The sequence below is a fragment of the Trachypithecus francoisi genome, unplaced genomic scaffold, assembly GCF_009764315.1.
Source record: "Trachypithecus francoisi isolate TF-2019V2 unplaced genomic scaffold, Tfra_2.0 Lachesis_group5, whole genome shotgun sequence".
NCBI lineage: Eukaryota > Metazoa > Chordata > Mammalia > Primates > Cercopithecidae > Trachypithecus > Trachypithecus francoisi.
The window spans coordinates 2,655,123-2,679,606 of NW_022681470.1; the positions used below are offsets into that span (position 1 = coordinate 2,655,123).

The 24,484-nt window shown below is 44.4% G+C and overlaps 1 protein-coding gene across 7 annotated transcripts in view; it reads left to right on the forward strand.

Moving 5' to 3' along the window:
- SMYD3 (SET and MYND domain containing 3) overlaps positions 1-24,484 on the forward strand; it is a 764,618-nt gene that overhangs the window by 718,427 nt on the left and 21,707 nt on the right. The gene's annotated exons all lie outside the window — the stretch shown is intronic.

Below are 24,484 nucleotides of genomic sequence, written 5' to 3' on the forward strand. Positions count from 1 at the left end.
GACCCTGACTCTGGGGGCTCTCCCCTCACTTGGCCCTAGTGCCCCAGTGGGTAGGCCCTAGTGCCCCAGTGGGTAGGCCCTGCTCATGTTGCCCCATTCATCACCAGGATTGATTCCGCTAATCTGGCAAATAGGGTAGATCATTCATTCATTCATTCCTCACTGCAACTCTCCTTCTATACTTGGGACACTCTTGACTTTCCATCAGTTGGTTGAATTCTCAGTGTAGTTTTTTTGTGCCTCAGGGATTTTTGCACCTACTATTTCTTCATCAGTCTAATTTTGACTCATCTACCAGCCCCCAAACAGAATGTCTCTTCTAAGTTTTTCCTGACTCTCTAGTTTAGAGTAGCTCTGACTACTATAGATCCCTTTTGAAGCCTGCCCGGTACTCACTAGACTTGTTAATACTTTCCAGTGTCTGGCCCTTCCACAGTGATGTAAGATCTATGAGGACAGGAACCGTGGTCTCCCTTATTTCCCAGCTTATCCCTGTAGTGCCTGGCATATAATGGGTGCTCAGTAAATGTGGAATGTGGAATGTGAATGCGTAAATGAATGAATGAACAAATACATGGATAAACGGGTCAATGATTTCTAGTGTCACTTTTCCAAAGGTGGATACAACACCAGAGATGGGATTTTTCTTTAATCAGTAGTATGTAAGGAGTTATAATTGCCAGCTAGAAAGTACAAACCCTGAGCAGGGAAATCCATTAACCCATAGACCATCTTTGTGCCAACAATGTGGGAGCAGTGAAAAAAGTCAGCTATTCGCATTGAGTAGAATTGGAAAATGGTGGAAATAGGTAAAATATAGGGCTTATAAAATTCTCTTTGGACTTACATTTGTCTGACACCAATATTTACTTTCAAGGAAATCTCCAGAATGCAGACCACACAATTGTACTTAAATATAAATAAAAACAATACTCTCAGGCCAACATCAGGACTTTAGGGTCGTCCCTGTTTGTATTATCCCAATCATTCATTGAATTCTATAATCAAATATTGACTATGGCTTTCTTCTTGGTCTATTTTTTTTATTGGAATCTTTCCTTGCTTATAGCTTGCAGTATTGCAGACTGTTAAAAATCCTGAGTCTGTGCAAAAATATACTGGGTTCTGGTGCCATTCCTGCCCCTGCTAGTTTGGTTAGAAAGGCCCCTGTTCCTCTGTGCAACAATTTTACGTTTATACGTGAGGGGTGGTGGAGACCTTTGCCTCATTAGGGAGCTGCCTATAAAAATAACTCTGAAAGGACTTACATCATAATAGGAATTCAGGTCCCTGAAGATGGCACATTTTCATGGTCTGAATCTAGTGCTGTGGTACACCTGGTCATACCTACATTTCATTAAGGGGAGTCATCCGCAAGCATCCCAGACTCCAAAAGCTCCTGGTGCTATATTTCAAGAGGAGTTCTTGACTTCACCTTTAAAGGACACTCCGTGATAGAGAAACTTCAGGAATGCTTCCCTGACCGCCACCTTCTCAGTCCCTTAGGTCCATACCTCCTCCTGGAAGGAAGAAAGAATTGGCCCAGTTTCTGAAGCCTGTGGTAGGAACATAATTAGAGTCATAAATAACTGAGTAAGTGGACTGTCCCCTAACTCACTCTGGGGTCTTATACTGGACTCTGTCATGGTCTATGATTGTTTGCCACCAGAGACTGCAATGAAGAATGTGGGAGTGGGGATGGTGGGCGTGGGAGGGAGTTACAGTGAAAGGAGCATGAAACCAGGAAGCAGATGTCAGGAATCCAGCCACTAGGTTAGCAAACACTTATTAAGCACCTTTTGTGTACCAAACTTGATAGATCTGAGGGGCTCAGAGCTTGCTTCATGGCCTTCATGGGCCTACGGCAACTTTTCTAGGCTATTTATTTATTATTATACTTTAAGTTCTAGGGTACATGTGCACAACGTTCAGGTTTGTTACATATGTATACATGTGCCATGTTGGTGTGCTGCACCCATTAACTCGTCATTTACATTAGGTGTTTCTCCTAATGCTATCCCTACCCCCACCCAACAACAGGCCCCAGTGTGTGATGTTCCCCTTCCTGTGTCCAAGTGTTCTCCTTGTTCAGTTCCCACCAATAAGTGAGAACATGCAGTGTTTGGTTTTCTGTTCTTGAGATAGTTTGCTGAGAATGATGGTTTCCAGCTGCATCCATATCCCTACAAAGGACATGAACTCATCCTTTTTTATGGCTGCATAGTATTCCATGGTGTATATGTGCCACATTTTCTTAATCCAGTCTATCATTGATGGACATTTGGGTTGGTTCCAAGTCTTTGCTATTGTGAATAGTGCCGCAATAAACATATGTGTGCATAGTAGCATGATTTATAATCCTTTGGGTATATACCCAGTAATGGGATGGCTGGGTCAAATGGTATTTTTAGTTCTAGATCCTTGAGGAATCGGCATACTGTCTTCCACAATGGTTGAACTAGTTTACAGTCCCACCAACAGAGTAAAAGTGTTCCCATTTCTCCACATCCTCTCCAGCACCTGTGGTTTCCTGACTTTTTAATGATCGCCATTCTAACTGGTATGAGATGGTATCTTACTGTGGTTTTGATTTGCATTTCTCTGATGGCCAGTGATGATGAGCATTTTTTCCTGTGTCTGTTGGCTGCATAAATGTCTTCTTTTGAGAAGTGTCTGTTCATATCTTTTGCCCACTTTTTGATGGGGTTGTTTTTTTCTTGTAAATGTGTTTGAGTTCTTTGTAGATTCTGGATATTAGCCCTTTGTCAGATGAGTAGATTGCAAAAATTTTCTGCAATCTGTAGGTTCCGTTCTGTAGGTTGCCTGTTCACTCTGATGGTAGTTTCTTTTGTTGTACAGAAGCTCTTTAGTTTAATTAGGTACCATTTGTCAATTTTGGCTTTTGTTGCCATTGCTTTTGGTGTTTTAGGCTATTTCATCATCTTTAAGGTAACAGGGTTGAAGTAGGTGATCTCTGCTTCCTTCTGGCTCTAAACAATCTGTGATTCATTTCAATAGATGGAAGTAAAGCATCCCCGCTCCTTTAACCTAGTAGGCATGAGGCAGGAATAACATCTGGCCTCCCGAGTCATGTGAATGCTGAGTAGAAGTAGAGGAATGCCGACCACAAAGCTTGTAGTCTATTCCAGCAGCTCAGAAAGTAGAAGCAGTGCTTCATAGGTGCCCTGCTCACCGTTCTCCTCGGCCTGTTCCCTGTGCTAGTCTAGTCAGGTGGTTGCAAGCCCATCCATGCATCTTGCATTTGCTTCACAGGACTGTGATTTAAAGGACACTTCAGCAGCAAGGTTGAGTGTGTGACCAGTACATTGCCCAGTTCGAAAGTCGACTCCCCATAGTGTGCTTAGACCTCTACCACACACATGAATCTCCACTCTCTGTGGTTTGCTTCTGAAGAATCTGGGAGTCGCTTGTGCCCCAAAATTCTTTTCCTTCCCACAGATGAAAATGCAGCACGTAGTTGTGTTGTCTCAAATTTTACCCATTAAAAATTGTTTTGAGTTGGTAAGAATTTCTCCCTCAAAATCTAAACTTATCTATGAAATTATTAATCATTAACACCTGTAATTTCTTCTAATAAGGTGGTTTTTTTTTTTTTTTTAACACCCCGATGAGATCAGACTTTGCCAAAGGAGGCTTGGAAGTTTTGACTGGGTAAAGAGGGAACTTCTGGGGAAAGCTGCTCTGACGAAGGCAGCATTTGTGAGGCCACACTAAGAAGGCCACTGGTGAGTCCTTCAGCCCAAGGGAAAGAGAAAAATTGTCAGGAACTAAGAGGAATGGAAAGGGAGTGAAGACAAATGATGCTTATTTCACAACGTTATTTCACAATGTGAACTGGTCCAGCACTAGGTCTGATGAACTGATTGTGGAAGAGACTCTGCCCCCGCAGGAACTGATGAGCCTGAAGTAATGGGAGCTGTGTGTGAAGAGCTGCCTCATAGGCCTTCAGAGAGAGGGAGGCAGAGAGACCTCCTTTCCCCAGCAGCATAAACGAGCCCATTTTAGCAAAAGGAGCTGTAATATGCAAACGCGTTAAAAATCTGCTTCCAACTGTAAAAAATACTGAAATATCCAGGGCATAGCAAGGCTGTGGGTCGGCCCCTGTGGCACGATGTGTGATCTTGAAAAGGAACGAAAGGGGAGGAAGGCGTTGTAAAGATACTGCTCTAATGAACACAATTCTGTTTGCCAGCACTTTTTCCTGCTGGCGAATTAGATGACTCCATCGACCTGGTGGAACATCAATCGCGTCTTCGGAGAATAACCACGAGAGCTGAGTTCCTCTGTGACAGGAGTTTTGAAGACAACGTCATGTCACATTTCTCAGTTTTCTTTGATTTTGTGCTGAGAAAATGGAAGACTGTAATAAATATTTTCCACAAATGGTGTCGTAAATGGAATCATAGCTGGTAGCAACAGTATTCTGCTGTTGATCTGGATGCTGGATTCCAGGTTTTCTATGTGAAACAACCATGCTGGCAGATTCACGGGTTTCACGTTTTTCTAACACTTTGTTTTTGTTGGTTTGTTTGAAGGGATGAATTTGGCTTCACGTGTGAACCTGGTGGGCGCTGTGGGGTGGGTGATGCTGGGCTGTCGGCATGTTCATACTCAGTGGTCTCAGAGTGTGTTAGGGCTCTTGCGTTGATTGGAAATATTTCAGTTGTGTGATAAGAAGTTAACATGTCCACGACCATTGGGTGAGGTTCAGTGAGGCAGTGACGTGGACTGGAGAGAGCCTGGGTTCAGGAAGCACAGGCTGAGTTCTGATCTCAGCCCTTCCGTGGCTGTGCAGCCTTGGCCAAATCACCGAGCCTCTTGGAACCTTGGGTTCTACCTTGCGTTAGCAACGTAATAAACTGTACAGCTTTAATGAATGAAGTAGTGGATGTGAATCTGGCTTGTGGTGTATGAAGATGTCACCCTTACTGACTTACATTTATTAGGTGGTATAATCTGTGTTGTTTTCATATCATACCCAGGTCTCTGTAGCCTTCTTTCTCTTCTGAATATCCTTTGCCACCATCCCCCCGTCCACACCCCAACTCAACTCAGTGCTTATTCTTACAAAGCTTTGCTCTCAACTAGTTATCATGGTAAGTTTTTAGGTAATAGATGTAGTATCTAGTGTCTCCAAGAGTGATTTAAAAAAAAAAAAAAAAACCTTCTACAAGTTAAAATAAATATAACCGTGGTATAGCAGCATCCTAAAAGGCTCTTTTAGAAAATTCTGGCTGGGCATCATGGCTCATACCTGTCATCTCAGTACTTTGGAATCCCAAGATGGGAGGATTGCTTGAGGCCAGGAATTTGAGACCAGCCTGGCCAATATAGCGAGACCCCATTTCTACAAAAATAAAAATAATAAAATTAGCCAGGCATGGTGGCATACACCTGTCATCCTAGCTACTTGGGAGGATGAGGCAGGAGGATCTCTTGAGCCAAGGACTTTGAGGTTACAGCGAGCTATAGTCACAGCACTGCACTGCAGCTGGTGGCAGAGCAAGACCATGTCTGCCTGTCTCTCACTCTCACTCACTCTCACTCGCTCTCTCACTCTCGCTCTCACCCTCTCACTTTCTCTTGCTTTGTCTCTCGCTGTCTCTCTCGCTCTCACTTTCTCACCATCTCACTGTCTCTTGCTTGCTCGCTCTCTCTCGCTCTCACTCTCTTTCTCTCTCTCACTCCCTCACTCTCTTTCTCTCACTCCCTCACTCTCTTCCTCGCTCCCTCGCTCTCTCTTGCTCTCTCTCGCTCTCTCTCGCTCTTGCTCGCTCTCGCTCGCTCTCGCTCTCTCTCTCGCTCCCTCTCTCTCTCTCTCGCTCCCTCTCTCTCTCTCTCGCTCCCTCTCTCTCTCTCGCTCTCTCTCGCTCTCTCGCTCCCTCTCTCGCTCCCTCACTCTCTCGCTCTCTCTCTCTCTCTCACTCCCTCTCTCTTTCACTCTCTCGCTCCCTCACTCTGTCTCTCGCTCCCTCTCTCGCTCCCTCACTCTCTCTCTCACTCTCTCTCTCTCGCTCTCTCTCGCTCCCTCTCTCTCGCTCTCTCTCGCTCCCTCACTCTGTCTCTCGCTCCCTCACTCTGTCTCTTGCTCGCTCTCTCTCGCTCGCTCTCTCGCTGTCTCTCACTCTCTCTCTCTCGCTCCCTCTCTCTCTCTCACTCTCGCTCTCTCTCTCGCTCCCTCTCTCTCTCTCTCGCTCTTCTCTCTCGCTCTCTCTCTCTCTCTCTCTCTCTCTCTCTCCGCTCTCTCTCTCTCTCTCTCGCTCTCTCTCTCGCTCCCTCTCTCTCTCTCTCGCTCTCTCTCTCGCTCCCTCTCTCTCTCTCGCTCTCTCTCTCGCTCTCTCGCTCTCTCTCTCGCTCTCTCTCTCGCTCCCTCTCTCTCTCTCTCGCTCTCTCTCTCGCTCTCTCTCTCTCTCCCTCTCTCTCTCTCGCTCTCTCTCTCGCTCCCTCTCTCTCTCTCGCTCTCTCTCTCGCTCTCTCTCTCGCTCTCTCTCGCTCCTTCACTCTGTCTCTCGCTCCCTCACTCTGTCTCTCGCTCCCTCTCTCTGTCTCTCGCTCCCTCTCTCTGTCTCTTGCTCGCTCTCTCTCGCTCGCTCTCTCTTGCTCTCGCTCTCTCGCTGTCTCTCACTCTCTCTCGCTCCCTCTCTCTCTCTCTCTCTCGCTCTCGCTCGCTCTCTCTCTCGCTCTCTCTCTCGCTCTCTCTCGCTCCTTCACTCTGTCTCTCGCTCCCTCACTCTGTCTCTCGCTCCCTCTCTCTCCCTCGCTCTCTCTCGCTCTCTCTCTCTCGCTCCCTCTCTCTCGCTCTCTCGCTCCCTCTCGCTCCCTCTCTCTTGCTCTTGCTCCCTCTCTCTCGCTCTCGCTCCCTCTCTCGCTCCCTCACTCTCTCTCTCTTGCTCTCTCTCGCTCCCTGTCTCTCTCGCTCTCTCTCTCTCACTCCCTCTCTCGCTCTCTCGCTCCCTCTCTCCCTCTCTCTCTCTCGCTCTCTCTCGCTCCCTCACTCTGTCTCTCGCTCCCTCTCTCTCTCGCTCCCTCTCTCTCGCTCTCTGTCTCGCTCTCTCTCGCTCTCTCTCACTCCCTCTCTCTCGCTCTCCCTCGCTCTCGCTCCCTCTCTCGCTCCCTCACTCTCTCTCTCGCTCTCTCTCTCTCTCGCTCTTCTCTCTCGCTCTCTCGCTCCCTCTCCTCTCTCACTCTCTCTCGCTCCCTCTCTCTCTCGCTCTCTCGCTCCCTCTCTCTCTCTCGCTCTCTCTCGCTCCCTCTCTCTCGCTCTCGCTCTCTCGCTCTCTCTCGCTCTCTCTCGCTCCTCTCTCTCGCTCTCTGTCTCGCTCTCTCTCGCTCTCTCTCACTCCCTCTCTCTCGCTCTCCCTCGCTCTCGCTCCCTCTCGCTCCCTCACTCTCTCTCTCGCTCTCTCTCGCTCCCTCTCTCTCTCTCGCTCTCTCTCGCTCCCTCTCTCTCTCTCACTCTCTCTCGCTCCCTCTCTCTCTCTCGCTCTCTCGCTCCCTCTCTCTCTCTCGCTCTCTCTCGCTCCCTCTCTCTCGCTCTCGCTCTCTCGCTCTCTCTCGCTCTCTCTCGCTCCCTCTCTCTCGCTCTCGCTCCCTCTCGCTCCCTCTCTCGCTCCCTCACTCTCTCTCTCGCTCCCTCTCTCTCTCTCGCTCTCGCTCTCTCTCTCTCGCTCCCTCGCTCTCTCTCGCTCTCTCTCTCCCTCTCTCTCTCTCTCTCTCACTCCTTCTCTCTCGCTCTCTCTCTCTCTCACTCCCTCTCTCGCTCCCTCGCGCTCTCTCGCTCCCTGGCTCGCTCTCTTGTTTGCTTCTTGCTCGCTGGCTCTCTGTCTCTATCACTTGCTCGCTGTCTCTCTGGGGGAGGGGTGCCCTGTCTTTTGAAAGAAAACACCAAGGGGATGGGGAGCGGTTGGGCAAAGGGATCCTCATGGTGAGGAATCACCCACCCAAAAGGTGGGAGTGGGGAAGTGAATGTAAACTAATACTACTTTGGCCTTTTGACTGCCTAGCAGGGAGCATGCGAAAGGCACAGTATTGCGTCTGCAAGTATAATAGAACCTTCCATGTGAGTGATAAAAACTTAGTCTGTTGATTGAAAGGACTTAGAGGGGCTCTGAGGTTATAACATAATACCTGGATAAAGTGGAAATTACTTTAGTGGAGGATTTTTTAAAAATGCTTCCGTATTTTTTTACTGTAACCGTTGTGACAATTTGTATTTTCAAAAGACATCCACTATAATATCTCTTCTTCCACATTCTCTGTAATGTAAGATTATCGTTTCCCCATCAAACATTGAGTCTGGCCTGGCGTGATGGATCATGCCTGTAATTCCAGCACTTTGGGAGGCCAAGGAGGATGGATCACTTGAGGTCAGGAGTTCGAGCCTCAAGCGATCCACCTGATCCAACCTTGAGGTCAGCCTGGCCAACATGGTGAAACTCCATCCTTACTAAGAACCCAAAACAATTAGCCAGGCACAATGGTGCATGCCTGTAACCCCAGCTACTCAGGAGACTGAGACCAGAGGATCCCTTGAACCCAGGAGGCGGAGGTTGCAGTGAGCCAAAATTGTGCCACTATACTCCAGCCTGGGCAACAAGAGTGAGACTCCATCTCAAAAAAAAAAAAATTCAGTCTAAATTCTCTCCCCTTGAATCTCATTTTCCCTAAGTGATGCTCTGGTAACTGCTAGAATGCAGCAGAAATGAATCAGTGTGACTTCCAAGGCTAAGATAGATGAACCCTTGCAGCTTCTGCCTTGGTCCTTGGCATAACTCGGCTTTCCAGAAAGGTCATTCTTGTGACATTCCCTCTTAGAATCAAGCTGCCATGTTTTGAAAACCTGAAAGGAGAGGCCACTTAAGTACTCTTGTTGATAGTCCCTACTTGAGTTCATGTTTTGGTCACTTGAGCTCAGGTGCCAGAGGTGAAAATGAAGAAGTCATCTTGGAAATAGATCTTCGAGCTGCTGCTGTTTTGAGACACCCTTGGCTATTTAAGTCATCCTAGCTGAGGCCCAGATATAATAAAACAGAGGGGAGATATCCCTGCTGTACCCTTTCTGAGTTTCTGACCCACAGAATATGTGACCTTAAGAAAATGGTTATTATTTTATACCGCTCCATTTTGGGGTGGTTTCTTACACAGCAGTAGATGACAAGAACAACCATTTGACATATACAGATGCTTAGATACCTCTCCTGCAACACTTCCAAACTAGCTTTTCCAAAGTACAGTGGAAAACTGGGAACAGGGGAGCAGTGTGGTAAGTGAACATCCCAGAATTAGCAAGAGAACTAGTGCTTGCTACTTCTGGTCTTGAGTAGTGTGCTTCCGTAGAAACACTTGAAATCAGATCACATGAATCTCCAGTTTTCCTCCTTTTCCAAAATTGTGTTAGCTTCTCTGGTTCCTTTCCCTTTGCATGCTAATTTTACAATACTCTTGTCTATATCTACAAAAACTCTTGCTGGGGTTTTGATAGAAATTGGCCTGTATATCAATTTGGAGAGAATTGAGAACTTCACTATATTGGGTCTTCCAATGCACGAACACAGTATAAGCTCTTTATTTATTTAGATCTTTCATCTGTGTTTTGTACTTTTAGTATACAGATACTGTCCATGGTATTTTTAGATGTGTACCTAAGTATTCAATTTTAAATTCATACCTAAGTAATTTTGTATTACTGTGTTGATTTTGGCCTTCATGTATGTCTTGCTAGTCTGTAGATGCATGATTAATTTTCGTGTGTTGAGTTTGTCCTGCTGCTTTACTTAATTCACTTATTAGATCTAAAAATGTTTTTGAAAATTCCTTGGGATTTTCTACATAGGCAATCATGTTACCTGTAAATAGGGGCAGCTTATTTTTTCCTTTCTGTTCTATATCCTGTTATTTTTTTCTTGCCTTATGACACTGGCCAGTACTTCCAGTATTACATTGAATATGAGTATGGATGGCAGACATCCTTGCTTTTTCCCCCATTTTAGTGCAAAAACATTCAGTATTAATGTTTGCTGGTGGAAATAGTACACACGTTGCCCTTGACTCAGTGCTCTTTGGATTCCCTCATCAGATCTGTAACTGGACAGCAGATGGAGATGCTTAGCCTACAGCCCATTCTCACAATCCAGGGTGTTTTTATCTATTGGGAACTGGTTGACTGAAATGGCATCTTCTCTTATCTTGCTTTTCTGGTACATGAAACAAAGTACATTGAAAACTAAACACTATAGAATGTACTTCTGTCAAGGCTCCTCGTAGCTCAGCCTTCTCTTGTCACGTTATGTATGAGATCTGCTGAGGCCAGTATTCGGTGTGACACCATTCCTTCCACTTCTCTCCGCTCTCTACCCTGCTTTTTCCCAGGAGTTAAAGTCTGTCTGTGGAATAAAGGTCTGAACTGGCTGAGGAGAGAGGGACCACAGTGAGTGAGTCTGTCGGCTGTGGAAGCCAGCCCCACATGATGCACAGACAGTTGTGCAGATCCTCGCTCGGTGCAGACTTGATTTCCGATCCATGATTCAGACAGTGTGAAGGGTCCGTGTCACTCTTTCCAAGCAGGCCGTCTTACCCTCATAGCATTTCACTACACATGGCCCTCAGCAAAATTGTAGCTCAGAAGACCTCTTAGACTCTGGCATCAGGTGGTCTCTTCCTAGACTCAGGCATTGGCCCTAGTTTTAAAGTGTTTTAAGTTGAATTTAATTTTTTTATATTTAAATCTGTTTTTATATCTCAATAGGTATTTTAAAAATAAATTGGGAATGTTGTATTAGAGGTACATTGTCAGATGCCATTTTGACTATGAGCATCTAGTTTAATCATTCAATTACTGATTTTGTCACAGGCAGTCCTACCCCCTGCTTTAAATTGCCAAAATAGCAAACAAGCCACTAACTATATTTGCAGAATCTGAAAAGCATGACCAGCAGTTTCTCAGGACCATCAAGTCAAACCCAAATAGTTTTGCCACTTCTGTGCTGTCAGGTGTTTGAATTCCTGACTCACTTTGATGATGGCAAAATAAACAGATTCCCAAAGGGGAGAAATCTTTCTTCTCATGAATGTTTACTCTTCCCTCATCTTTTTCCCTTTCTTCCTCCCTTGGAGAAATACTGCTTGAGCAGTATTTATGGCTGTTTGTGCATTACCAAAAACTGTCAAAATCTTACAAGTTGATAAGTATGAAATAAGATTATTCATGGCTGCAGGATCTCCTCTGGGAACAAGATGAAAGGAACTACAGTGATTTGACCTCTAAGTAGGGATTTGGTTCTATAATTCAGCATAGGAAATGCATACACACTTCCACAATCTAGAAGGAGTGACACATCATTGGTTTAGAGGGAAGGTAAAGAACTAGCCTTTTTACCTGGCCTTCAGAGACTGTGAGAGGAAGAGGGTGCCTGAGCAAAGAAAGCTCTGAACACATAGGTATCAGACAGAGTTTTTTTTTTAAAAATTTTAATTAATTAATTTTTTTTGAGGCATAGTCTCACTCTGTCGCCCAGTCTGGAGTGCAGTGGCACAATCTTGTCTCACTATAACCTCCGCCTCCCAGATTCAAGTGATTCTCCTGCCTCAGCCTCTGAGTAGCTGGGATTACAGGTACATGCCAGCATGCTCAGCTAATTTTTGTATTTTTAGTAGAGACGGGGTTTCACCATGTTGGCCAGACTGGTCTCCAACTCCTGACCTCAGGTGATCCACCTGCCTCGGCCTCCCAAAGTGCTGGGATCACAGGGGTGAGCCACCAAGCCAGGCCTCCATCTTTTAAATGGAGTAAATGCTTTTAATTTTGATGAAATCTAATTTTTCCATTTTTTTTTTTTATGAATCATGCTTTTGGTGTCATATATAAGAACTCTTGCCTAACTCAAGGTCATGAAGATTTTCTCCTGTGTCTTCTAACATTTTTACAAGTTTGTATTTAGATCAATGATCTATTTGAGTTCATGGCCTCATAATTGACCTTGATATAAGTTATGAAGTTCAGGTTGAAGTTTGTTTTCCTTCCTAGACTGGACTATACATTTTCCAAAGAAGATATCCAAGTGGCTGATAAACACATGAAAAGATGCTCAGCATGATTAACCATGAGGGAAATTCAAATCAAAACCACAGTGAGAGAGCACTGCACACCCACTGGGATGGATATAATAGAAAAGGTAGATAACAGGTGTTGTTGAGGATGGTTAAAAATGCCATCGTTACTCCATCGAGTTGTTCTTATGCCTTTGTAAAAAAAAAAAAAAAAAAAAGAAGAAGAAATAATTGGCTACATTTGTGTGAATCAATTTCTTGAATTTCTATTGTGTTCCATTCATTTTGTGTCTATCTCTTTGCCAATGCCACACTGTCTTGAGTGCTGTGGCTTTCTATTAAGTCTTAAAATTGGATTGTGTGAACCTTTCAGTTTTATTCTTTTTTAGAACTGCTCAGACTATTCTAATTCCTTTGTGTTTCCGTAGAAATTTTGGAACCAGTTTGTCTATGTCTACAAATATCAAGCTTACATACCCATGGTTGTCCATTACAGGATAATTTTTGTAAGGGATCCTCTTCCTCGCCTCTTATTTTTAGTAACTCCTTTGTTGTAGAGTAAGCGTCAGCAACTGTTCTGTGAAGAGCCAGGTAGTAAATATTTTCAGCTTTGCAAGCCACACATCCACCTATTTAATTGTGCTCTTGTAGCTTGAAAGCACCTGTGGACAATATATAAATGAATGGTCACAGCTGTGTCCTCCCAAAACCTTATTTACAAAAGCATGTCGCTCGTGGGATTTGGCTTGTGAGGTGAAGTTTACCAACCTCTGCTATCGCCTCACTTTCTCAGGATTCTGCCTCTAAGCAGTGCTAGCTACTCTGCTACAACAGGCTGTATTTTCTCTTCGAAAATCTTCAAAGAAGAGAACATCTCTGCTTCCCAGAAACTCCCAGCAGCTGTGCTGTGAAAACCCATCCTGTGACTTCTTCAAGGTCTGTGGGCTCTGAGTACTTTGGCATCTGTAGTGATGGATTTCAATAAGAGCACCAGTAACACTAAAATATATGTCAACAACAACACATAAGTCTAGTGTTAAACAACATTGTAGATACAGATACATACAGTTTGGTGAGCTCACTGATGCCAAACTGTATTTCATCTTCTATCTTAAAGTACATTGTGCAGATTTTTATTCATGTTTAAGTTTTGTAACTCTCATCTTTTCTTTCCAAGCAAGGGAAGGGTATGTAGGTATTTTTGAACCACAGTGTTCCTTTCTTATTGATTTAACACTCAATCTCTGAGATCATTAAATCCCTACATTACCTATTAACCTGACTGCTCTCTGCAAACTGGCTTTGTACTAAGAAATGAACACAGAACACTAAATCAGTTTTTCAGATGTTTAAAATTATTAAATAAATCATATATTGTGAAGGATATATAAGTCACAGATGAACTGTTTAAGAATTGTAAAGAAAGTATGTTACTTTCTCAGGCGCTTTGTGAATGTAGAGAGGCTTTAGAACGCCTGAATCCGACTGTTTCTCCGACTGATGTATATGCTATGATTATTGTGTATTTTAATTTTTTACCATATTGTTAACCCACAAAAATTATTTTGTCTGTATTCATAGATTAGCGCATATTAAGCATTCTCTTTGTCCGTTTTTTCTTGTATCTTACACCATCCATCTGGGCTGACTTTCCTTCTACCTAGAATGTTAGAAATTCCTTTTGTGAAGATCTGGTGACACATTTTCCATTTTTCTTTGTCTAAAGATATTTTTATTTCATCTTTATCCTTTTTAAGAGATTTATTGAGAGACAATTTATACAGCTTACAGTTTATCCGTTTAAAGTGTATATACTTCAGTGGTTTTCAATATATTTAAATATATGTGCAACCATGACTACAGTCAATTTTAGAACATTTTCATCATCATCAGAAGCCCTGCACCCTTCAGCTCTTCAACCTTATTCTTGAAAGACGTCTTTTGGGATGTAGAATTCTAGAGGAGGAGTTTGTTTTCCTCCGGCGCATGGGAGATGTCATTCCACTGGCTTTCAGCTTCCACTCTTGCAGCCGCCTGTCAGCTCTCTGTGACTCTTTTGAATATAATCTGTTTCCTTCTGTTATCTGCAGTCATGTCTTACTCACCATTCCAAATAAGTTGGCCAAAAGGAAGGATTTCCTACTAGACCCCATCCCGCTGGGGAGACAGTGGACTCGCTCTTTGGTCCCCCAAGCCCCGCAGAGCAGGGGAGGACAGAGACTCCAGGCGGACCAGCAGTTGGGCCATTCTGCTTACTTGTCAGAGTCCTTCTTCACTCACATTTTGTCCTGACAGTGCCTTACTATTTTGCCAGCATCTTACTGCTTTTTAGAATATTTCATCAGGCATTTTACATTGTTTTCAGCGTGTTTCCATTGGATCAGTATAGCTACCATGCCTGCTGCATTTCTAGGAGTAGAATGTAAACCAGCTTTTATAAACTTGAACTAAAACGTTCAAATAAATTTAAACTTTTCTGAAAATTTTAAAATTTCTGCTGTCAGTTTCTTCTTGAGGAATGACCTCAGTGATATGACCATCTTTTGAGGGCTTTAGAACCTTAGAGGTATCTTTTATTGCCCACATAATAAGGATAGACTATACAGGATAAATGCAGTTTCTGTAGGGAAAATCTCATTACCATTTTTTTTCTCAAGGATGTATTAAACTAAATTATGGTTATTTTATACTTCAGTCATGGTAGCCAGTCTTTCTGAAATCCTTCAAGATGTCATCAAATGTTTCATACCCTAAAAAAATAGTGCTGTCATATATGAGACAGGCAAAAGGCCAGCATTATCACTCTTATGAGTCTTCAAGAGGAAACTGCTTACATGAAGTGGAGGACGGTCCTGCCTGCCTGGAAGATGCTGGCCAGTCCTCACCCCTGTGTCGCACTGAGGGCCAACCACACAGCCCCTGAGGTTTCCCTTCTGCCAGCCAGGCTGCTCGTGAGCAAGGGAGTGAGGAAATGTTTAAGTCCAGCATGAAATGAAAATAATTGAACACGCTTAATATAAAAGTTACAAATATAGGCAGTAGTTTCTCAGTGTGTTTTCTAGAAGGAAAGACCAAAACCCAGGTTTGGCTCATGATTGGATGCTTAGCCCTATCTGCAACATAAGCCTTTCCCTTAATGAGGACGCTTATCCAGAATCGTCTCAACTACTCCAGGCTTTCCTATGTGTTGCTGCCCATGCCACTTGTATTTTAAAAGAAACAGGGAAATGTAGAAGTAGTTCAAGTGGTTTTTTGTTTGTTTGTTTTTGGCTGTGGAAAATAACCATTTTGATGCTATCATGCTTTTTATTTTAGTGATCCCCCCTCCCCCAGCGTGTAATCTCCATGTGGGTGTAACAGTGCATTCCACTAATTACCATACATTTACTAGCACTGGAAACTTAATACTAGTTTGTGTTTGTATGGAATTGTATACATTTCCAGATGCTCTCCAATCTGTTATCACATTGTGAATAGTCACTCAACTAATTGGAAGAGCCCTGTCTTCAGCCCAAATCTTGTTATCTCCTTCATTCTAATTTATCTACTGCTTTCCTTCCCTCTCTGCTCCTAAGTGTGAATAACATGGACATTTCAGATAATCGAAAGTCTCTTTTATTCTTATTATCAGATTAAAGATTCCAATAATGGATCATGTGCAAGTAACTCTTAATTGTCAAACTAGTAAGAGTAAGAAAACCCTACTTCTAAAAAAATTATGTATTTATTTTTAGAGATAGTCTTGTCTGTCACTCAGGCTGAAGTGCAGCAGCACCGTCATGGCTCACTACGGCCTCACACTCCTGAGCTCAAGCGATCCGCCCACCTCAGCCTCCCAAGTAGCTGGGCCTACAGCTGTGCAACACCATGCATGGCTGACTGATTAAATTGTTTTTTTCCTTTTGTAGAGATGACATCTCACTGTGTTACCCAGGCTGCCCTTGAACTCCTGGCCTGGAGCAGTCTTCTCTCCTTGGCCTCCCAAAGCACTGGGGTTAAGGGTGTGAGCCATGGCGCCTGGCCTAAACCCCACCTTTTGAGTGAAGGACCTATTTGGTGAAAGTTTTTAAGAGAAGTAGAATGTATCTCAGTTTATGGAGTAAAAGAAATGCAATAAAAATTTCATTGCAATGAGACAAAATCTCTCTGTGACGTTGTCCGATTCTGCATGGCACTGCGGATTTTCTTTCTGTTACTCACGTAGAGATGGGGGAGTGCAGATCCGTCTTTCTTAATGAGGTGGAGCCAATAGCACGTATCATGGACCAAACGAGAGCTGAGGGTTCAGTCTGGGCCGGAACCCAAGTCCTTTTTCTTTTGGAAACAAGAATTCATGGCCCTGATCTCCTGTCAGCAGCAGAGCACAGCAGTAGAGGTGATGGAGAAGCAATGATTCATCACCCCCTTGGGAAACAGCACCTCTCCGGAGTGACAGCCTGGGTTAATTAAGGTCGTGGTAAGAAATAGTTCTCCTTGTTCTGAGGTGGTTTCTTGACAGTGGGGCCCATCTTTCCCCTCCTCCTCCTTTGGTTTTGTTTCCTGATGGTAGGACCTTTTTGTCCCCCCCAGCAACAAAAATGTATCATATTACAAATAAAGTTATCCTACCACAAAAGCATAAATAACTTCCATAAAACTGCTGCTTTAAATTAAACAGAGCCTAAGGAACATCGGATGACTGACTTGATGTGCCTTTCCTGCCTCCTTGCCCATTTACTCCTGGCACATGACACTGAGTTTCTACGTTTACTTTAAGACCTAAAACAAAGCCTTTTAATGTTGAATATGGGCTGTTGCTCCCTCTGCTATTATTCTAGCTGTCAAGTCTATGTCTAATGTCTTGAAACAACATGGGAAGGCTGTTGTATACTGTTCATTGAATGTATCATTTTATTTCTGCAGAAGGCTCAAAATTTAGAAAAATTAGGCTGGGCGCGGTGGCTCAAGCCTGTAATCCCAGCACTTTGGGAGGCCGAGACGGGCGGATCACGAGGTCAGGAGATCGAGACCATCCTGGCTAACATGGTGAAACCCCGTCTCTACTAAAGATACAAAAAACTAGCCGGGCGAGGTGGCGGGCGCCTGTAGTCCCAGCTACTCGGGAGGCTGAGGCAGGAGAATGGCGTGAACCCGGGAGGCGGAGCTTGCAGTGAGCCGAGATTGCGCCACTGCACTCCAGCCTGGGTGACAAAGCGAGACTCCGCCTCAAAAAAAAAAAAAAAAAAAAAAATTCCAAATCTTTTGAAACTTGAGGCTATCTACCAAAGTCCATCATTTCTAAAAGTGAAAAAGTAAAATCCAATGCCCCGATTATGAAAATTTTCAAATGTTCACAAAAATAGAGTAATATGAACTTTTCCTATGTCTATCATCCAGCTTCAGTAACTCTTATCAAGATTTTGCCGCACTTACTTTATCCGTCATCCTTCTTCTTTTTCCCTTTGTTGAATTATTTTAGTCTTTGTGCAGTTCTTAGCATTTTTGAATCTGTGACTTGCTGTCTTTAGTTTTGAAAATGTTCCACCATTACAGCTATCTATCTATCTATCTACCCACCTACCTACCTAGCTATCTATCTATCACTTCTGCCCCATTCTCTCCTTTCTCTCATTTGAGATTCTGGTTGACACATAAGAGACCTGTACCCCTGTTTATTTCCATCCATTGTCTCTGTGTATTTTGACGGAGATATTCATTTGACCTACCTTGCAGTTCACTAATTCTTTCCTCAGCTCTGACTAATCTAACGTTAAGCTGTTAAGTTCTTAATTTTAGTTTTCTACTTTTCAGTTCTAAAACTTCCACTGGTTATTTTTTACATAATTTCTGATTTTCTGCTAAAATTCTTACCTATTATTGAAGTTCTCAGACATATTTATGAGTTAAAGTCCGTGTATGAGAACCTTACTATTTCAGTACCTGTAGGTTTGTCTCACTGTCTGTGTTGTTTCTCTTGGTTTTCAGAGAGTTCTTGTCTTTTCGTATGCCGGGTTATAATGTTACCAAATGCAGAACATGATACAGAAAATGTGAGGTAAGTTGAGGCTAGGGATGATGTTGTCTCCTTCAGAGATGTTTACTTTTGCTTCTGGGAATCAGGATAGAAAGAGATCATACCTTAATCCAATCAGGATTTGAAGTGATTCATTCTTTGTAGTGGCTGCTTTATTTCTACTTTACTGTACTATACCTGGATAGATCGTAGTCCTTTGGTGGTCAGAATCGAGAGCCAGGGATGCTGACTAGAGCTCCTTGTTATCATTGTTGATCCCTGAATTCCAGTTTCTGTGTCTCCTTTTTTATGAGACTGCCAGAAACACTGCTCAGCTGGTGAGCCTCTGTCTACTAGAAGATCATCAAAGGGAGAAGCACCAATGAGTACAAGGTTCACCTTCCATTCTTTCCATGATCCTGACTTTTCAAGATCTTGCTGCCTCAGTGCCACCTTGATACCTTCAAACAGATTCTTAAAAATACTTTTTGGTCTATGTTTTCCTGTTTTCAGCAGCAGATAAGCTGCTTGGTCTGAAATAAGCTACTCCACCGTTGTGGGAAGCTGAAAATCTGCTGAAGATACAGTTGGCCCTCCAAATTCATGCCTTCTGCATTGAGTGATCTGTGCTTGATTGAACTGGATGCAGAACATGTGGATATGCTGGGCCAACTATGTTTTTGATCTGCAGTTGGTTGAACCTGCAGATGCTGAACCTGGGGATTTATAACCCGGGGATACCATGGGCCGACTGTAAGAGACTTAAACATCCACAGACTTTGGTATTTGTGGGGATCCTGGAACTAACGTCTTGTGCATACAGAGGAGTGACTAGATTTAAGTGAAATCTCAGATATTAGGTTTTAGGTCATTTAATTCATGTGCACCTCAGTATTGTATTCCTGAAAAATGTGGACATTTTTTCTTCCATCCACAATGCCGTTTCATGCTCAGATTTCCTGGATTATCTCAGAAATATCTTTTTACAGTTGTCTTGGCTGAGTATGGATACACGAGGTCTGCACCTTGTATGTGACTGTTACATCTCCTACATCTCTTTTAATTAATAGTATTCTTCTCCTGCTACCATCTTTTTCTTTTGCTGTGATTGATTTGTTGAAGATCCTGGGTCCAGGCTTGTAGAATTTCCCATACCCCAGATTCAGCTGACTGTTTGACTTGTTCCTCTGTCCCTTGTTTTTCCGTATGAAATGGGATTTAACTTTGCAGGCTTGATTAGATTCAGCTTCAGCATGTGGGGTTTTGTTTTGTTTCACAAGGATAGTTGATAGGTAGTCAAAAAGAATTCCTTCTGCATCCGATGGCACTTAGCGTCTAGTTATCCTACTTTGGTGATGCTAAGATTGATCAGAGGATTCAGGTGGTAACAAATTAATCCATCCGCTGTACAATTCTTTACTATCCTTTTATCTAATGGTTTCATCGAGGGATATTTTCTCCCCTCAGTCAAATAATTCTCTAGGAGTTGCAAAATGATTTTTCTAATTCCATCATCATTCCACATTTATCAGCTAAAATTCATACAACTGGAGCTATTTAGCTACTCTAAAATACAATCTAAACAGGCAGATTAAGTTCTCCTTTCAGGTTCAGTAATATATTTTGAATCAGTTTTTTAAAAATAATTGTCTTAACTTTGTGCTGCTATACCAAGATACCATAGACGGCAATTCACAAAGAACAGAATTTTTTTTTTTTTTCTCACAGTTCTGGAGGTTGGGAAGTTCAAGCCATAAAATCCAAGCCAGCAGGTTGTCTGGTGAGGACTGCTCTCCATTTCCAAGATGATGTCTTGTTGCTACATCCTCTGGAGGGGAGGAACACTGTGTCTTTACACAGTGGAAAGCAAACAAGCTGAATACTTCGTGAAACCTGTTTTATGAGGGCTTTAATCCCATTCGCAAGGGGAGGAGCCTTGGTGACCTAATCACCTCTTAAAGGCCCAGTCTCCAAACACTGCCACATTGACCATTGAGTTTCAGCATCTGCATTTTGGAGGGAACACATTCAAACCAAGGCAGTAGCCTTGAATAACAAAGGCGTTTTCCTACCCTGTAAATGCCAGAGCTACTATCTGAATAATGCCATTGGTAATTGCGTCATGTAGAACCAATGGAGATCAGCAACCTCAGCCTGGCAGGATCTCTGAGATATTTCTTCTCCACGTCCTTTTGACTTCAGATCCCAGTTCCCTGACCTCAGCCTCCCTATGAAATGCATCAGGAAGATCTTGGTGCTTATGGGTCTGAGTTAAAGCTGGTGTGCACATTTCCTTCTTTTCTGTGCGTGTTTAAACCCATTTCTTCTTATGCACTTATTCACCATAGAGACACCTAAAACATTTTTTTCCAGTCTAGGCCAAGCATTCTGGAACATGTGATTGCCAGCATTATACCTATGAAAGGAAAGTTTATAACACCCAAACAAACTGCCGTGTTGAATGATTTCGTTATATGGTTTGCTTGTATGTTTTCGTGGAGGTGTCTATTTCTGAATCATGGAGTCAGCTCAGACTCCACGGCACCCCTTGGACCCCCAGATTCTGTTAAATCACCCGCATCACCTTTCTTGTACCAAGTCCTTTTCTGTTGATATTGCCACCATCCTGCCTCAAGTCTTTTTGCCTCTAGGGTCTGTTTTCCAATGTTCTTGGTTTTCTATTCTGATGAAATATCCTCAGCCCCCTTTGGTAGTGCCTCACTGCTGGCAAGGGAAGTGCAGAGTTGTAGCTTTGCGCGTGTGCCTCTGCACAGCCTGGCCTCCAGTGCACCTCCTTCCCCACGCCCCTCCTCTGCTGGCCGGACCAGCATGCTCACTGCCCCTTGGCATTCAGCCTCCCGTCCCATCACCAGAGCAAGCATCCATCCCTTCCCTTGTCCCAGGATCCCATCATCATCTCCAGTGGAAACCCGCCGAGACTCTGCCACTCCCCTGATCACTGTGGTCCCAGCTGCTCCCAGAGCACACATTGTCTGTGCCCTGGTCAGGTGGCTGTCACACGCCTTTCTGTATCATGATTTCATTTGCTTCACCTGCAAACTACATGCTAACCAAGGGCAGGGACTCATGTTGGACTTCTGCAGATAACTTATGGGGCCGGACCCGGAATCCAGCATCTCATAGGTGCACCTTCCCCTCACCTTCTCACTCCGACTCCTGCTTTAGTCCTCACAGTCCTTGGACACACCTGATTGCTGCTTCATTTTGGACTCTAATCCTGGTCTTTATTTTTGACAGTCCTGTCAAAAAGATGGCTGTCTTTTTGTCCTGTCAAGACTACTACCCCCAGGCCCTCTTCTCTCCCCATCCCTGCTCTACACCATAAAGCAGATGGAAGGCCACACCCTTGGAGAATCTCCCAACAGGAGCGAGCTTGACCAGTTCTCCTTGGAGCTATACTCCAGCAAGAAATCATGATTTTTATTCTGTATTGCAGCTGGGAGGCCTCCAGAAACAAACCAGGCCTGCCATCGGCAGCCCCACAGAGCTGTGAGACCGCCCTGTAAATATTTATTTGGAAGTCCCCCGTTACAAGCGCTTCCTCCTTCCTCATGCTCTCCTTAGTAAGCTCTACTTCATTTTGAAATATCCGAGTGACCGGGACAGGTACCTGCCATGGCGTAATGATGCACCGCTTTCTCTGCCGTTGTAGGACTGAAATTTTCTTTCCTTCTTCTTTTTTTTTTTTTTTTTTTTTTTTTTTTTTGAGACGGAGTCTCGCTGTGTCGCCCAGGCTGGAGTGCAGTGGCGCGATCTCGGCTCACTGCAAGCTCCGCCTCCCGGGTTCCCGCCATTCTCCCGCCTCAGCCTCCGAGTAGCTGGGACTACAGGCGCCCGCCACCTCGCCCGCTAGTTTTTTGTATTTTTTAGTAGAGACGGGGTTTCACCGTGTTAGCCAGGATGGTCTCGATCTCCTGACCTCGTGATCCGCCCGCCTCGGCCTCCCAAGTGCTGGGATTACAGGCTTGAGCCACCGCGCCCGGCTTCTTTCCTTCTTCTAACTGACATGACAGACATCCACTTTGTGGAGTGATTGTTAGTGTAAAATCACTTTTTGACCTTTAAATTTAATGATGCCACATTCATAGCAATAATAGAACACCCCAAATCCAAGTGTGCTTTTCAAGGAAAGTGACCAGGGCCATTACCCTCTGATAATGGCGTCCTGCACTTACGCCCTTTGTCTGGGGATCTTAAAGTTATTTCTACACAAGTAGATAATGATGTTCATTTTGTAAGGGGTGAGAGGTAAAGTGATGAAGAAAAATCCAGGACCCAGGTGTCTCCTTTGTTGTTCCCCCTTCTGCTCCCTTTTCAGCTTCTTTTTTTTTCTTTTAAGATGGAGTCTTGCTCTTGTTGCCCAGGCTAGAGTGCAGTGCCGCGATCTCAGCTCACTGCAACCTCCACCTCCCAGGTTCAAGCAGTTCTGCCTCAGCCTCCCGAGTAGCTGGGACTACAGGCGCGTGCCACCACACCCAGCTAATTTGTGTATTTTTAGTAGAGGCGGGGTTTCACCATATTGACCAGGCTAGTCTCAAACTCCTGACCTCGTGATTTGCCCGCCTCGGCCTCCCGAAGTGCTGGGACTACAGGTGTGAGCCACCGCGCCCAGCCCCTTTTCAGCTTTTTTTTTTTTTTTTTTTTTTTTTTTTTGAGACGGAGTCTGGCTCTGCCGCCCGGACTGGAGTGCAGTGGCCGGATCTCAGCTCACTGCAAGCTCCGCCTCCCGGGTTCACGCCATTCTCCTGCCTCAGCCTCCCGAGTAGCTGGGACTACAGGCGCCCGCCTCGTCGCCCGGCTAGTTTTTTGTATTTTTTAGTAGAGACGGGGTTTCACCGTATTAGCCAGGATGGTCTCGATCTCCTGACCTCGTGATCCGCCCGTCTCAGCCTCCCAAAGTGCTGGGATTACAGGCTTGAGCCACCGCGCCCGGCCCCTTTTCAGCTTTTTAAAAGAGGCATGCCCAATCTTCTGTCGGTTTAAATGCTTTCCTCCCAGGTACTGCTTTCTACTTTTTTAAGAGCATGAATGAAAACAAATGTTTCCATATCACATTTCGTGGGGGGAAGAGTTAAGATTCAGCGAGAGGGAATGGTTTGCAGATATGTGTGCACTTGTCAGAGAACATATCTGTCTCTCCTGGTAAATCTGCCTCATCACTATTACATAATAGAGCTTAGATGGGGTTCTCTGGGTTCATGGATGAAAAGCAGTTGGAACAGTGCCTGGCACATGGCAAGCCCTGTATAACTGATGGATTCTAGGATTATCTTACTGATGTCTGTGGGCAGGCACCTCCATCCCTGGAGAAGCCACATTTAGACTGAGCCCTTGCTCGTTCTCTCTGACGGTTGGGATACACTTCCCTTCTCCTACCCAGCCAAGCCTCTCCAAATCCTTGGGAGCCAGTGTAAGTCCAATTTCCCTGCTCCAGGAAGCCTTCCCCAGTCCAGCCGTCAGTCACCTCTTTGTCTTCACAATACTTGTATCATTTTCTCAGTTCAGTTCAACCAACTTGAACATCTAGCGTACATTAAGTTATGCCTTGCTTGGGCGCTGACTCATGCTCCATCATGTAACCTTGTTTTAACTCCTGCAGGAATATGTGTCTTGTGTCTAATGGGATGATTCAGCCTTAAGGGAAAAACTTCTTTTTTTGAGACAGGGTCTCACTCTGTCACCCAGGGTGGAGTGCAGTGGTGTGAAACTGCAGCCTCAGCCTCCTGGGCTCGAGTGATCCTCCCAGCTCAGTGTCCTAGGTAGCTGGGACTACAGGCATGCTCCACTACACCTGGCTCATTTTTGTATTTTTTATAGAGACAGGGTTTTGCCATGTTACCCAGGCTGGTCTCAAACTCCTAAGCTCAAGCACTCCGCCTGCCTCAGCCTCCAAAGTGCTGGGATGACAGGTGGGAGCCATCGCACCTGGCCTGAAAAGCTCATTTAAACTGTGGTTTTGTGTGTGTGTGTGTGTGTAGGCATTTCCCCCAGAGACAATTGTGTGTATACAGCAGGGGCTCAATATTCTCTAAGAGTAGGGGCAGCGGGTGTTGATGCCAGAAGAGGCCAAACTGCTCATATTTGGTTAAATTCAATGTGGTAAATTCTTGTTGAGTTGAAGTAATACAGCTCTTCACAGGGTCTGAAGCACCCCATAGCTGGAGGTGTGTGCAGGCCTCTTTCTTTGGTCCACGACGACACCGTGTTCTATTCTGTTCTCTGTGAAAGGCTTCCAGTATGGATTGAGTTCCTCCTGCATGTCATACGTCGTGGAGAACGCAGATGGGGTGCCTGAATAAAAAGCATTATAATCCAGTGAGATGATCAATAAATACACATGTGCTTATAAGAAAGGTGTTCCATGATGGACTTCACAGCTGAGATTCAGTCAAAGGGCTCTGCGGT